Here is a 14,619-nt window from a genome sequence, read left to right as displayed (position 1 = left end):
AATCAAATTGCATTGTAACAACAAAAACATAAACCCAATACATGTGCAGTATTGGCATGTAATCACACAAGAAAAATGTTGTGGAGTTCTTGTAGACAGTACTGGAAAATCCCACTCTTGCAGTATAGGAGTGAGTGGGAATTGACAGGCAATGGTGAAGAACCTGTCTTTGCTTATTGACTAGCCACAAATCTCCCTGCAGTCTGGGAGTGGTGTTGTTCGTGGCTGCATGCGAGTTGTGAAGATATGGCTAGAAGTGTGAAGTATGACTGTCCTGTATTAGTCAGTGAATAATTTGAAATACTGTTCAGTCTTTTTTAAGGGTTGTTGCCTGTCTCTGAGCTCAGAATATGCTGTAGATTAGATATCAATGTAAGAATATACTTGCTACATCAGACCAGTGGCACTTCTAGTTTAGCATTTTGTTTCCAACAATGGCCAGCTAGATGCTTCTGAGAATCCCACAGGCAGTGCATGAAGGTAGGCACTAGTCTGCCTTCATGTTTTGCCCCTCAGCAACTTGTTTTTGGAGACCTGCTGCCTCTGAACTGCAGGTGGTCTTTCATAGGCTACTAAACTAGGAATATGAGGAACTACTTTTAAAGCCGCCCAAGCCAGTGGTTACTATGACATCTTGTTGCAGCGGATTGCATTAATTGGTTATGTGTTGTGTGAAGAAATACTTCCTTTCCTTCACTGAATTTATTTTTAGCCCAATGTGTATTACTGTATACTTGCCTACAACTTATTCTGAGGAGGAAAGAGGTTCTGGTGCTTTGTCCTTCTTCTTCCTCCATTTCTCAAGAACCATGTCTTCTTAAGAGTAAGTGGCACCACACAATCTGCTTTTTACTACTTTCCCATTTCTTATATTTTGTAACTCTCCCCATGAGTTCCAGCTGCTCACCTTGAGCTACTACTTAGACTGGACAACTTGTGTAGACTTCTTTGTCCTTTCATGCCCCTATAATCCTGCCTCACTCCCTACCTCTACCAGGAGCAGGCTGCGTGCAGGGACCACAGTCATACCTCGGGATGAATACGCTTCAGGTTGAGCGTTTTCGGGTTGCGCTCCACGGCAACACAGAAGTAACGGAACGTGTTACTTCCGGGTTTTGCCGCTCGCACATGCACAGACGATCAAAATGACATTACGCGCATGCACGGATGCGGTGAAACATGGCACGCACAGTCGCGTGTTATGTTCGCTTCAGGATGCGAACGGGGCTCCGGAACAGATCCCGTTCGCAGCCAGAGGTACCACTGTACCGGTGATTTCCCATTGCTCCACTTGGCAGCCTTGATAACAAACTTCCTTCCCCTTTCAAGTGGTCTGATCAAGTGCTCCTGAAGATACAGATTGGAGTGCATGGAATTAAGATTAAGAACTCTGGTTTTGGTGCAGCTGACACTTTGGCTGTTCAGCGGCTGTTACTCCCAGCTTTCTCCATGCCTATACCACAGCACTTCAGTTCCCTGCAAGTTTACTTGTTCCTTGTTTTAAGAGCTGTTTGTGGTGTCCAGGATTTTCTGTGCTGCTACAACTGTGCATATCTTCTTTTTAAAAGATTATGGAACTTGAAAAGCAGAAGAGAGCTAATTGGGCCGATTGATATTTTAGATCATGTGGAAATGAGATTATTCCTTTGTATTACTGTGACCTTAAAAGGAAACATGCTAAACCCTTTCAGTAAATGCTCTTCAAGTGTACCTTGACAGTGAAGAAAAGCAAACTCTTAAATTTCTGATATATTTTTGAAAATGATGGGCATTTTGATCTGTGTACAGTATATTTACAGTGTCTGCCTGGATAATAATTTTGGTTTGGTTATATAAGTTGAGGTTTGTTTATCATTTTAAATTGATTTTTTAAATTAAAAAATAACTTGATTAGCAATGAAAACTTTTAAACTGGTTCTGAGTTCATTCAGTTTTTATTGACTCAGAGAGGCAAACCTCAACAGGTTTACCAGGAGCAGAAATTGATTGCAGTATTTTATTGTAGTGAAATCTGGAAAGAATAAGCAGCTTTGAGTAGAGTTGTTAATCAAATTGTTTGTGATTTCAGTGAAGACCTTTGGACAAAGATGTAAGCTCAATGGTGTGGAAAGGTTTTCTTTTCAGCACTGTCAAATTGAGTGATCATATTGTTGATGTGAAATAAACTCCAGTGGTAATCAAGAGATCAGTCACTTTTGAGTTTCTAATTATGTATTTTCAGTGAGTTTTCTAATTATGTATTTTCAGCCCATTCTAAACATAGATATAGCTCAACTTCTTGTCTAGTTAAACATTCTGAATGTTTGTTTTCTTGATTATTTAAATTAGCTTCTGATAGAACATAATTTGGTGGAAGTAGCTCTGGAATAGGTTGCTAAAGGGCTCAGTTTATGATACATAGACATTTATTTTAAGATACAGTAAAAACTATTTTTCCAAGGCATATTCTTGATTCTCTGCAGCGTCACATGATAATAATTCAAGCTTTGGAGACTGTTAATTTTTTTTTAAATAATCCATACAGAAGGTCTTTGTTGTTTGGATTTGTCTTTACTATAGACTCTTTTAATTCCATAGAGAAGAAAAAGTACAGAAGAAAAATTTCTTTACTATTTTGGGAAAGATACGGTAATTCTTTCTCTCCCCACCCTAGCCCTTAATTCTGTAACTGATATTTAGATTTTGTATTGTAACACTTCCCACATCTTCATACTCCCTATCTAATATCCCGAAAGCCAATTCAATGACCTACAGCTGGTACTGCCTCGGCACAGTTAGCATTGCACTTCCTATTGGTCAGCTGCAAGATCAAGGGCCTTCTTGGAGCTCTTTTTCCAAGTCCATCAACAGCCAGTACCCTCCTCTTCCCAGACACTTGTCTTCTGAGGAAAGGAAATGAAAGGTGGGATTACAGAATATGGGGCTGGGTTGTGTTTTGGAATGTCTCCAGGGAAGTCAAGTCTACTCCTAACATTGCCTCAGTATACTAATCACATCTCATATTTTCTCTTCATCCTCAGTGTGCTAGTGCTTCTAAGCTTTTGGAGCACAAACACTCTTTGCAGTTTAAAATCAAGACTTGGGGCTTTTAGACATGCTCAGAATGTGGCCTAGCTGGAAGCTCCACTAAACTTAATGGAAGTTACTTCTGAGTAGACATGTAGAACAGTGTGCTGCAATGTTGAGAAAGGAGGAAATAAAAGAAGGGGAAATGGTGTGGGGGGGACCCCCCCAAATGGCTACTTGTAGGGAAATGGTGTGGGGGGGACCCCCCAAATGGCTACTTGTAGGGAGAAATTAAGATAAATTTGTCAGGAGCGATTGTGGTGATGAGTGGCATATCTTAACTAACTTAACAAGGTGGTTGTCTCAGCTGAGGTACTTTGCTTGCCTTTTTTAAAAAGTCCTTTGCTTACCTGCTGAAGCAGGACTTGTAAAAAGCTAGCAACAGGCTTTAAAACTTTTTAAACAGTAAAAAAAATTGAGTAGAGTGTTGCAAGCTGATCGTAATATAGAATAGTCCCTTTCACTTTCAGTTGTGCAATGAACGTGGGTCAGGGTGGATAAATTTCTGTAAAGAACAGAGGCCTCTTTAAAAGTACATCTTCACTATGTACTACAGCCATGAAGTGAAGACTGGAGAGTTAGGTGAGAAAATGACCCTGTTACCAAACAGAAGTGGCAGCAGTGTTGAGCAGACCTACAGAGGACTAAGCAGGGATGGATGGCTTTGTTCTGGCCCCTGCCTTGTCAGCTTTCCTAGCCAGGCTGCAAGACAGTGTGTATGCTTTTTTTTTTTTTTTTGTATCAGTATGTTTTTCCAGTGAGATACCTGCCTGCAGGTAAGAGTGTTTGTGCTGATTGCAGTTTGGGGTACTGTTTGATTGCTGACTGAGTGAATACAGCTGGAATGGGTGTGTGGTACAGAGCTTGTCTTGCTACAAGAACAAGTTCTCGTGCAGGCAGTAGGGCTGTCCCCAAAGTAGGTGACACAAAAGGGTATTGCTGTTTTGAGACATCACTTTAAAGTTATTACAGTGCTACCTTGGTTTTACGAACTTAATCCGTTCTGGAAGTCCATTCTTAAACCAAAGCATTCTTAAACCAAGGCGCGCTTTCCCATAGAAAGTAATGCAAAATGGATTAATCCGTTCCAGACTTTTAAAAACAACCCCTAAACCAGGAATTTAACATGAATTTTACTATCTAATGAGACCATTGATCCATAAAATGAAAGCAATAATCAATGTACTGTACAATAAAATAAAACAGTATTTTAGACGATAATTCCCCCCCCCCTTAACTGCACTGATGATAGTCATTGTTTGGATGGGGGGCTTTTATCCATTTTTGCAGTCACACAATCAATCAATCAGTAGTTGAACTGGGATCCACACAGGTCGCCCCCCCCCCCCACTGCTGTGGGAAATGCTCCCTAGAGCGTGTGCCTTTCACAATAGCATGGGGGGGAGTTGCGCTCCCACAAACCAGCTGACTGGCAAGTGTGCAGCTTCCCTACCTCGCGGCTGCGGGAAACATTCTCCTGCTGCAGCAGCATGGGGGGAGTTGCGCGCCTGAAAACCAGCTGGCGCGTGCGCAGCTTCCCTCCCTCACGGCTGCGGGAAATGCCGTGATGACCCCCTTCTCCGCTGCCGGACAATGGAAGTGTGGCACTCAAAACGGAAGTGCACCCCTGAACAGAGTATGTTCGGATTCCAAACAAAGTTTGCTAACTGGAACACCTTCTTCCAGTTTTGAAGTGTTTGTGTTCCAAAGAGTTCGTGAACTAGGCTGTTTGTAGACCGAGGTACCACTGTATGATAAATGCTTTTTTGCTTTACAACATTTAGCAACATCATTACACACAAAATAAACCCTAACCCAGAAGATGCAGTACATCAAAAATAACATCCAGGTAATGTAAATAGTTCCTATCCCAGACAACCGTTTGTATAGAAGGGGACATACAGGTTATGCTAAACAAATGTTTTATAATGGGAGAGGAGTCACCTTTTCCATTTTTAGCCATGTACACAGAAAAGCTGTACCAATCAGTTGCAGGAGAGTCTTTATTCTTCAAACCTTGTGCCAGTTTTATTTTATTAGTCAACTTTTCCACATGTGCTATTTGCTGTACACTATTGTAGCAACTTGTCAGAGAAGTTCTCTCTCAAATTCCTCTAGTTTTTTTTATTACTGTGGGCCTGGCTGGCTGCTAATTAAAGGGAACTTATTAGGGGTTTGAACTACAAGTTAGTATTATCTCCTGTGATACAATCGAGCAGTGCCAGCTCTGGACATTTAAAGGTGTTTCGTCCTGTAATTGTTTTTATTTTAACAAATGGATGTCCCAGAAATGAGCCACTATCCCACATGTCCGCCACATTTGTTGAACAGAGCCTAACATTTGACATCCTCTTCAACAGTTTGGTGAACAGTGAGGCTAAATTTGTAGGCATAAGATATCAATTTTTTTTTGCACTATTTAAAGTACTACCTCTTTCATCAAGGTCAGGACATATTTAAAAGGAAATCTCCCCCACATTGAAGTCAAGACCTCTTCATTAATAGTAATCTGCTAATCGGCTTCCCACATCTGCCTTAGACTTTCGTTGTATTCATATCTATTAAGATTAACACACTATTCTGTCTAGACACTGGACTCTGTTTTATCTTTGTGGCAGAGTCCAACAATAATTCATAAGGGGTAAGGTCCTTCAATGCCAGTTCCCTGATGTGGGTTCAACAAATAAAATTAGCAATTTGGTACCATGTCAGCCTAGAGATTCTATGTTCCTTAATTTGGGATTTCAACATAACCCTTGGGAGTGGTTGAGATTCAAGAACAAAGTCACAGAGTTTATTTAAACCTGCATTGTGGAGACGTAAGAAATTAATATGTCTGCTGTTCTGCATGAGCTCTGGAAAAATGTTAAGCACCAGCTGTTACTTCCACCTTTTCCAAACCTGTCAGACCACCCTCATAGTGGAGGTATTCTGTACAGGCTTCTATACAGAGTACTTAATAAATATACAGTCAGTTGTCAAAATTCTAGCCCTGTTATAACTCTCGATTTGCACCCATTATGCACCTATTTTGGCAACCAAAAAATGAAAACAAACTGGCTTGGGGCCAGTTTACCTGTGAGATGCCCTTATCCCATATATGCCCCGTCAGCTGCGTTGATCTGCGAAACTGGCATTGCTACAGGTCTCACATAATACTTGTATTGCATTTGTAAAAACAAAGAAACAAAAAACCAATCTTTTAGTGTTGCATCACCCACACTTTAGAACTCCTTGCCTACTGACATGAGGAATAGCGCCATACTGTCACAGTTCTAAATAGTAAGATTTGTTTAAAAGTTTTAGACACTGCATAGCCATTGCCTTCATGCTCTGCTCTGCTTGTGAAACCGTGCACTTCCAGTAATATCTGGCTAACCACAGTTAATTGGAATGTTGGGCTAGACAGACCTTGAACTTAATCAGGAAGACAATTCTTAGGTGTGTGGCAGAGTAGCTGTTACTCCCCCCGCTGCCAGTATTTCTGTGCCTTTAACAAATGAGCGACATGCAAAAAATTATAAAATGTAGCTTCTCCCAATTTGGATATTAAATGAATTAAAAGGTCACCTGCTGGGTTTCTTGCAGTTAAAAGGTAAAGGGACCCCTGACCATTAGGTCCAGTTGTGACGGACTCTGGGGTTGTGGCGCTCATCTCGCTTTATTGGCTGAGGGAGCCGGCGTACAGCTTCCAGGTCATGTGGCCAGCATGACTAAGCTGCTTCTGGCAAACCAGAGCAGCGCACAGAAACGCCGTTTACCTTCCCGCCGGAGCGGTACCTATTTATCTACTTGCACTTTGATGTGCTTTATTCAATGAATTAAAAGGTCACCTGCTGGGTTTCTTGCAGTTACTCAGCTGTTAAATACATAGAAACCTCTGTGTAAATAAAGGTAGCAGCCGTAAAAACTTGCAAGTCAATAGTAGTGACAAATGCATAAGTCTGCATTCAGACAGTGGAGGAACATAATTCTGGAGAGCTTATGACCTTTATTCTGACAAAGGCAGCTAGAAATAACCTGTTCACAACATAGATAATGGGATAATGACCTCATGTACAAAGGATCCAACATTACCAGCTGAGTCATTTTACCTGGCAAGGCTACTTTTAGATGTGGTAATAATTGACATCAGATGTTCTATTAAATACAATTTCCTTCATCTTTTTTAATAAGGAAAGTTATTTGTGTATATTAGGAACCCAGCAGCTAAGTCTGGATTGGTGTCAGTTAGAGGCCAGGGGTTTGGACAGAAACACTAGCTAGGCTTCACAAACAACTTCTTCCTTGCGGGTGTGGATTTTGAATGATGCTGGCCAATAAAAATGGGATGAAAAGGAACCTCTGGGAAGGAGGTGGAACACACAAGGCCAAATGGTCCAAGGCAATTTTGGTGCCTGAGCTGTGTAATCAAAACAGTACTCCCAATGTAAGGGCGCATTGTGAAATCTGAAGAGTAGGGTTTCAAGACACCTGGTTTCAGTTTGTTAGCTATGTCAATGTTTGTGACAATCCATCCTTCTACGTCTGTTTTCATTATCCTTGTTTAATCTAACCTTTTCAACTGCCTAAAATGTTTTGCTGTGCTTCAAATTGATTGTTATGTAGACACTTTGTACAGTTTTGCTGTTGTTGTTTTTTGTTTGTTTTTTACAATGGTAGCAGTATTGTATGAATGAAATTGACATTTTGTTCCATTTCATGGTGGCTTAAACCTGCCACTTTTACATTTTGCTTAATACTTGGGCTTGCCCTGATTTCCTCTCACCCTCTAATTCAGTTAAACACCTGCTTCTATCTTTTACACTGCTGTGAAAAAGATAAAATGAGGAATCCTTTTTAAAATGTGACTCTTAAATTAGGCCTACAGAAATTTTGTCCTATGTTACGAATAGCCTACAAGCCATGTATTGTACCCCCTGTTTTGCAGCCCTGGACCAAAGCTCTCTGGTGAGCTGCAAGCATCACACCTGGCTTACAAATTGCATTTGGCTTGATGGTTTACAAGTTGTGGTATTTCTAAATCCATGTTGATTGGATATTGCAAAAGTTGCCATAAAATAACCGGATTGGTAATAAACCTTTATATTAGTCAAAGAAATAGAAGTTATGTAAAATGTAAGGGATGTTAAAGGCTTAGAATCTGTACTGAAGTTTGAAATACTACATTTGTGCCCGGCTCCTCCTAGGGAGGTCAGAGCAAGCTGTTTATCCTTGCAGCAGCTTGTGAGGTAAGTTAGGATGAGGGTGTGTGTGTCTTATTCAAGGCCCACCCACTGAGTTTCATAGCAGAGAGGATTTCTATGGCCCTGATCAAGAACTCTAGGCTAGATTTGCACAAGCTTTGGCCTACTGGGTTGAATACAGGCTACCTGCTCTGTAAGCCCACTCGCCGTGTACTTGTTAAATGTGTTGTTTCTACTGTCTGTCTAGGACAGCAAACCTGCATTTGAGATGTAAGATATCTGTCAAAAATGTACGGCTGTCATCGTGCAGCCCCCACTGTAGTGCTGTGTCACAATCCTGGATTAGCATGAAGTCATGGCACAGGGAGGGGCGCAGAAGAGCAGGCAGAAGATGGAAGGCTACAGAGGGAAATAGTGGTTTTAAACAACAGCAGAGGTTTGAATAAAGGAGGGTTGGAGAGGATCTGAGAGGCAAAAAGTAGTGATTTCAAACAATAGCAGAGAATTGAATAGAGGGAGCAGGGTGTGACATTGAGAGAGGAGAGTGGCAGTTTTACATAAGGTTTGAATACAGTGAGAAGGGAGTTAGAAAAGGCTCTGTTGTGCTGGCTTCTTTGTTGTACCCACCTCTGCTATTTCTCCTGGTTAAAACCCACTTTGTTTCTCCATACCTGCTTTACTCAAACCACAATTTTTGTCTAGGTGTCTGTCCACCTTTGCTTTACTCAGACTTCTGCCATTGTTTGAGTACAATAAGGTACAAACACTAAAATGAATTTTTCCCCATTTTGTCTGTTTTAAGCTTCTCCCACCCACTTCCATACCTCAGCTGTCTCATGTGTGAGAGAGAAAGGATGTGGATCTCTCAAATATTTTATAGTACAGGGCGGCCCAATTTTTCATACCAAGTGGGTTGCAAGAGCACTTCAACATAGAACCCATGGGCCGCACACTGCTTTATCTTGCACACATGCACAGTGTGTGTGTGAGGGAGGCCAAAAATTGTTACTCTCACACTGCATTCACACAGATGGCTAAGCTAGGCACAGGGCTTTAGGAAGGACACGTGAGGCTTTGGCAGGGTCCTAGAGCCCTCCCACCTCCTTCCAAAATTTGGGAAACCAGTACCTAGATAGCATGAGGGCTGCAGTGGTGGGTGGAGAGGATGTCAAATGTTGCCAAGCGTTGGATTCCTACAATGTATTTCACTTTTGGTACCATTTGTTGTCTTCAACATAAAGTTCCAGATTCAGTGTAATAATTTAGAAAATATGTTTTATTAATAAGCAAACATGCAACCACTTTATTTGAGAGCCAGTGTGGTGTAGTGGTTAAGAGTGGTAGACTCATAATCTGGTGAACTGGGTTCACGTCTCCACTCCTCCACATGCAGCAGCTGGGCGACCTTGGGCCAGTCACACTTCTCTGAAGTCTCTCAGCCCCACTCACCTCACAGAGTGTTTGTTGTGGGGGAGGAAGGGAAAGGAGAATGTTAGCCGCTTTGAGACTCCTGAAGGGGAGTGAAAGGCGGGATATCAAATCTGTGGGAAAATGGTTGTTTGCACATAAGAGCATGGGCGAAAGTTTATTATTGCAAGGTGATTTCATAGCAAAAGGCATTGCTTGGAGCATGATCAACGCGTGGAGAGCTCATGCTGCCCGATGATTGGTCCATGTAAGCATAGCCTGATCAAATACGTGGTCTGGTGTGATGGCATGAGACCCATGTATTGTATTGTCTTTTATCTGCTAGCTGAGGCAAAGTTTTCTCCTTGAATTTGTATCTTTTCTACTGCACACAATAAATGTTGGCTGCAGCAGGTCCTGGGCAGCCAGATTTCTGCAACCCATCTTGGTGTGAGACTGATTATTTACGGATGGCGAGCAGGTTCTCGTCATTTGGTGCCCCGTGTGACTGATTTAGGACTTCACGACGCTACGGTTCTCTCAGCACCCACCACGCCCGGCTAGGGCTTCAGGCGCCATTCATCCTTCCTAGGTGAGTGCTCCCTTGTTTCGCTCCTTTTCATCCTTTGTGGATCCCTACTCTCACTATCATGGGGCTGTCTCTTTCTGCACCACAGAAGCTCGTCACAAATCCAAACTCTTCTTCTTCTTAACCTTTTATAATTGAACAAGCTAATTGACATGCTTGCTCTGAAGTGTCTTTTCATCTTAAAGATACAGTAAGCTGTATAAAGGTAAAGGTACAGTGGTGCCCCGCAAGACGAATGCCTCGCAAGACGGAAAACCTGCTAGACGAAAGGGTTTTCCGTTTTGGAGGCGCTTCGCTAAACGATTTTCTCTATGGGGTTGATTCGCAAGATGAAAAAGTCTTGCGAGTTCCCGCAGGTTTTTTTCGCTCCCCCCCCCTTCCTAAGCCGCTAAGCCGCTTATCAGCTGTTCCTCTGATAAGCCGCCTCTCAGCTGATCGCTAAAAGCCGCTAGACCGCTAATAGCGCTAATCCGCTAAGCCGTCAATGGGCTTGCTTCGCAAGACGAAAAAAACGCTAGACGAAGAGAATCGCGGAACGGATTAATTTCGTCTTGCGAGGCACCACTGTAATGTGCACAAAGGGGACTGCAGAATAGGAGACAGGAGGAGGCATGGAAATTGGGGGGTGGTTGGTGTGCAAGGTAGAGTTGAGAAAAGTAAGGAGGAGGATGAAGGAAAAAGTGAGAGATCTGCATTGGCTCCCAGTACGTTTCCGAGCACGATTCAAAGTGTTGGTGCTGACCTTTAAAGCCCTAAACGGCCTCGGTCCTGTATACCTGAAGGAGCGTCTCCACCCCCATCGTTCAGCCCGGACACTGAGATCCAGCGCCGAGGGCCTTCTGGCGGTTCCCTCATTGCGAGAAGTGAAGCTACAGGGAACCAGACAGAGGGCCTTCTCGGTAGTGGCGCCCGCCCTGTGGAACGCCCTCCCATCAGATGTCAAAGAGATAAAGAATTACCTGACATTCAGAAGACATCTTAAGGCAGCCCTGTTCAGGGAAGTTTTTAATATGTAATGCTGTACTGTTTTTAACACTGATTGGGAGCCGCCCAGAGTGGCTGGGGAAACTCAGCCAGATGGGCGGGGTATAAATAATAAATTATTATTATTATTATTATTATTATTATTATTATTATTATTAAAAGTGAATGTGCAAAGGGGGGTTCAGAAAAGGGAATAGGAGGCATGGGAATGAGGTTGCTGATGGAAGCAGGGGCATGAAAGGGTCTGAAGAATATGGGAGGTGACAATGACTTCACAACTGAGCAGAAGGTGAAAAGTGTGCTTGTTGCCATGTGGGTGGTGGACGCAGGAGTTTACAATGGGGGTGGTTTGTATACAGGGGCAGTTGCACAAAAGGAGGAGGCATGGACATGGGGTGAAGGTGGAAAGTGGGGAATAGAAGAGAATTGGTTTCAGAAATCAGTTGGGAAGGGAAGCTTTAGGGTGTTAAATGTGGAGGGAGTGACAAGGGGAAGGGGTTGGTGAGTAGAGGGAGCAGGACCACAGTCTCTAGTACACATATAATTACCATGAACCTCGTAGGCCATAATAAATGGGTCGTATGCTGCATACGGCATGATGTGTCCTAAGTTACGCAGACCTGTTTCAGCTACCATATCACACAAGTTCAACACATCAAATTTATAGGCACATGCCTATTTTGCTGCATGAATGCAGATGATCTTGTTTACTGAGATGCTTTCAAAGCTCATATTCTCAAGACATTTTCTCTTTTTAGATGAGTAAACTTTCTCCATCGAGTTGCACAGTATAGATCTGGTGTTTTACATAACCATTTCATAGCTGGCAATAGATGTGACACGTGCGGATTACTTTCCAGAACATGATGCTATTTGCAGACAACATATCTAATATTGTAATCTCTGTGATCAGAGGCTAACATTTGTGCTTTGTTGATATTGCTTGAATATGTGCAAACACTATGCTGCTTAGATAGCAGATGGGGAAAAAATCAAATCCCAGCTAACATACTAGTTGTGCCATCTGTGGTGTCAACTTTGATGTGTCCCTCCCCAACGTAATTGCTGTGTTAACATTATTTGAAATATATAATCAAAATATTTTGAATCGTCATTGGTAAGCCATTGTTGTTAGCATTGCTTTATAGCATTGTTCTCCAGTTTCATTTTTATGCCACAAGTGGGTAATATGTGGAAAATCCAGGCAGGAATCTTAGCATTTCCAGTAAAAGGATGTTTGGTACCAAGTTTGGGATAGACCTCAGCCTACACGTAAGTGCATTTAACTAAACCACTTAAAACAAAACAAAACTGAAAAAAGGAAGCTGTGATTTTGAGAGGAGTGTGGGTGCTTAATCTTTTCCTGTTCAAATTCACAAACATCAAGCTCCACAACCATAATAGCAGTCTCCAGCAAGTCACAAAGCTGTTTCCTAATAGGTTTCAGGAAATATCACATTTCAAATGAAATCCGTCCAGCTGGACTTCAGACTTTCCCCCTCCTTTCAACAGATCAGTGCCCATGCTGTTTTCAATCTTCATGGTCCCTCATTAAAATGTTAGCATTTTAAATGCTGTAGATTCTCAAATAAGACTGATATGGATAATTAAGGAGCCAGGAAAAAGGTGTTTCACAGATAGCACGTGGTTACTTCCCCAGTGCTATACTTTTAGCACAATAAAACAACATTACCTTCACTAACAAAGTTAGATTTAACAGCAAATACCGAAAGCTGCCTTATTTCATTTCAAACCTTTGGCTACTGAGAGTCCTCCTAACTCAGCTCAGTCTTCTTTGACTAGCTTTCCATGATCTTTGGCAGAGATCTTTCCTACTCCTGTTGTCTAAAATATTTTCTCTGGAGATTGAGTTTAGGACTGTACAGAGCACTTGCTGTACCACTAATTTAGGGACCATTCTCATGAAAATGTTATTGTAATTGGAGCTGTTCTGCTTATGTTTTTGTGGGGTTTGAACCTATAACATCATTGGCCATTGGCCAATTAAATAAGTTGTGTATTATCTGGGCAGCAAGAAAGACAGAACAGACTTGGTTTTAATAATTTACTTTGAGTTTAGGGTAATCTGTTACGTGTGCTCTGACAACTGTTAATGCACATTCATACTGATGGTTGTAACTTGCCCTTACCCAGTGCTTTTTTCTGGGGGTACTCATACCCCTAAACATTTTGTGAATCTTTCTACTTTTGTCCATTTACTTGTATTTATTTTTCCTGATTTGAATTATAAAATGGTGATTTTCTTAGTCAAAATGAAAGTACTCCTAAACCTTTTTAAGAACAAAAGCACTGCCCTTACCACAACAGTAATAAAAAGAAACATGTTCTAAGCATAGTTACTTGGAATTGAGTCTTACTGATTTCATGATTTTTTAAATTTATTTGCTTATTTGGTTAAAGGGGGCATTGATCACTATCTAGTTTTTCTGGTTAGGTTTCTTTTGGATATTCAGTCAGATAAAACATAAAACATGAATATTTTGGGTCCTGTAGGAACTATATTTTAGAGCAGTGAGCTTCTTTACTTCTGCAAAGGGATAAACTAACAGAAATGAAACATTGATGCTTTCTCATTATATTGTTTTGAAGGGTTTTTTGTACATGTAAAGGTTTTCAAGGGCAATATATTTCGAGTCCCTCAGAATTGTCATTTACAGTCATTAAGATAAAGTCATTGCATGGTGATTTTATAACCTTTTTTTAAAGAAAAAAAATCTGTTTAAAGTTTTAATTTATTTTAAATTAAATTAATCTGTGTTAAATAATAAACTCCCATGTGTTTCAACCACCCATGTGGGTAACAATTATTTATATTAATAATATTTCTGCATTGCTTAGAATGGTTTACATAAAATACAATAATATACTTAAAAGTTGGAAAAGATAAGATAAAAGTCGGAAAATTATAACCAAAACGAAATGAAATGAAGAAATATACCAATAATAACAAGAACAAGAACAGTGTGATGAATTGTATGAACCAGTGAAAGGCTTCTTAAATATATGGCTCTTCAGGAGATGTTTGAACTTTACTGCTATTTCTGCCTTGTGTGGGAGGGTGTTCTAGAGAGTAGGTGGTACTACTGAGAAGCTAATTTTTGAGATGGCATTACTGTAGATGGCATTCCACCAGTTGTGGTATGGTCAGCATGGCTGTTCTAGAAGATCTGAGAGGAAGATCAGAGTTGCAATGGAGAGGCAGTTTGCTAGGTATCTTGGTCCCAAGTTTTTCAGGGCTTTATGCACCAGTAATGAAACCTGTAACAAGTCTGGGTAGCTATTAGACATGTAGAAATGTGTCAAAAGGTTAACAAATCACAAAGAAGACTTGAAGGACTTCTCTCCGACAGAGCAACCTTTTGTCAT

At 41.3% G+C, this 14,619-nt stretch overlaps 2 protein-coding genes across 8 annotated transcripts in view; one reads left to right on the top strand and one right to left on the bottom strand.

The window, feature by feature from the left end:
- MAJIN (membrane anchored junction protein) overlaps window positions 1-14,619 on the bottom strand; it is a 267,643-nt gene that overhangs the window by 48,803 nt on the left and 204,221 nt on the right. The gene's annotated exons all lie outside the window — the stretch shown is intronic.
- Window positions 1-14,619, top strand: part of SLC12A7 (solute carrier family 12 member 7) — a 99,845-nt gene that overhangs the window by 6,643 nt on the left and 78,583 nt on the right. The gene's annotated exons all lie outside the window — the stretch shown is intronic.

Source organism: Podarcis erhardii, assembly GCF_964252035.2.
Source record: "Podarcis erhardii genome assembly, chromosome: 8".
Lineage (NCBI taxonomy): Eukaryota > Metazoa > Chordata > Lepidosauria > Squamata > Lacertidae > Podarcis > Podarcis erhardii.
This window is presented reverse-complemented; position numbering and strand designations above follow the sequence as displayed.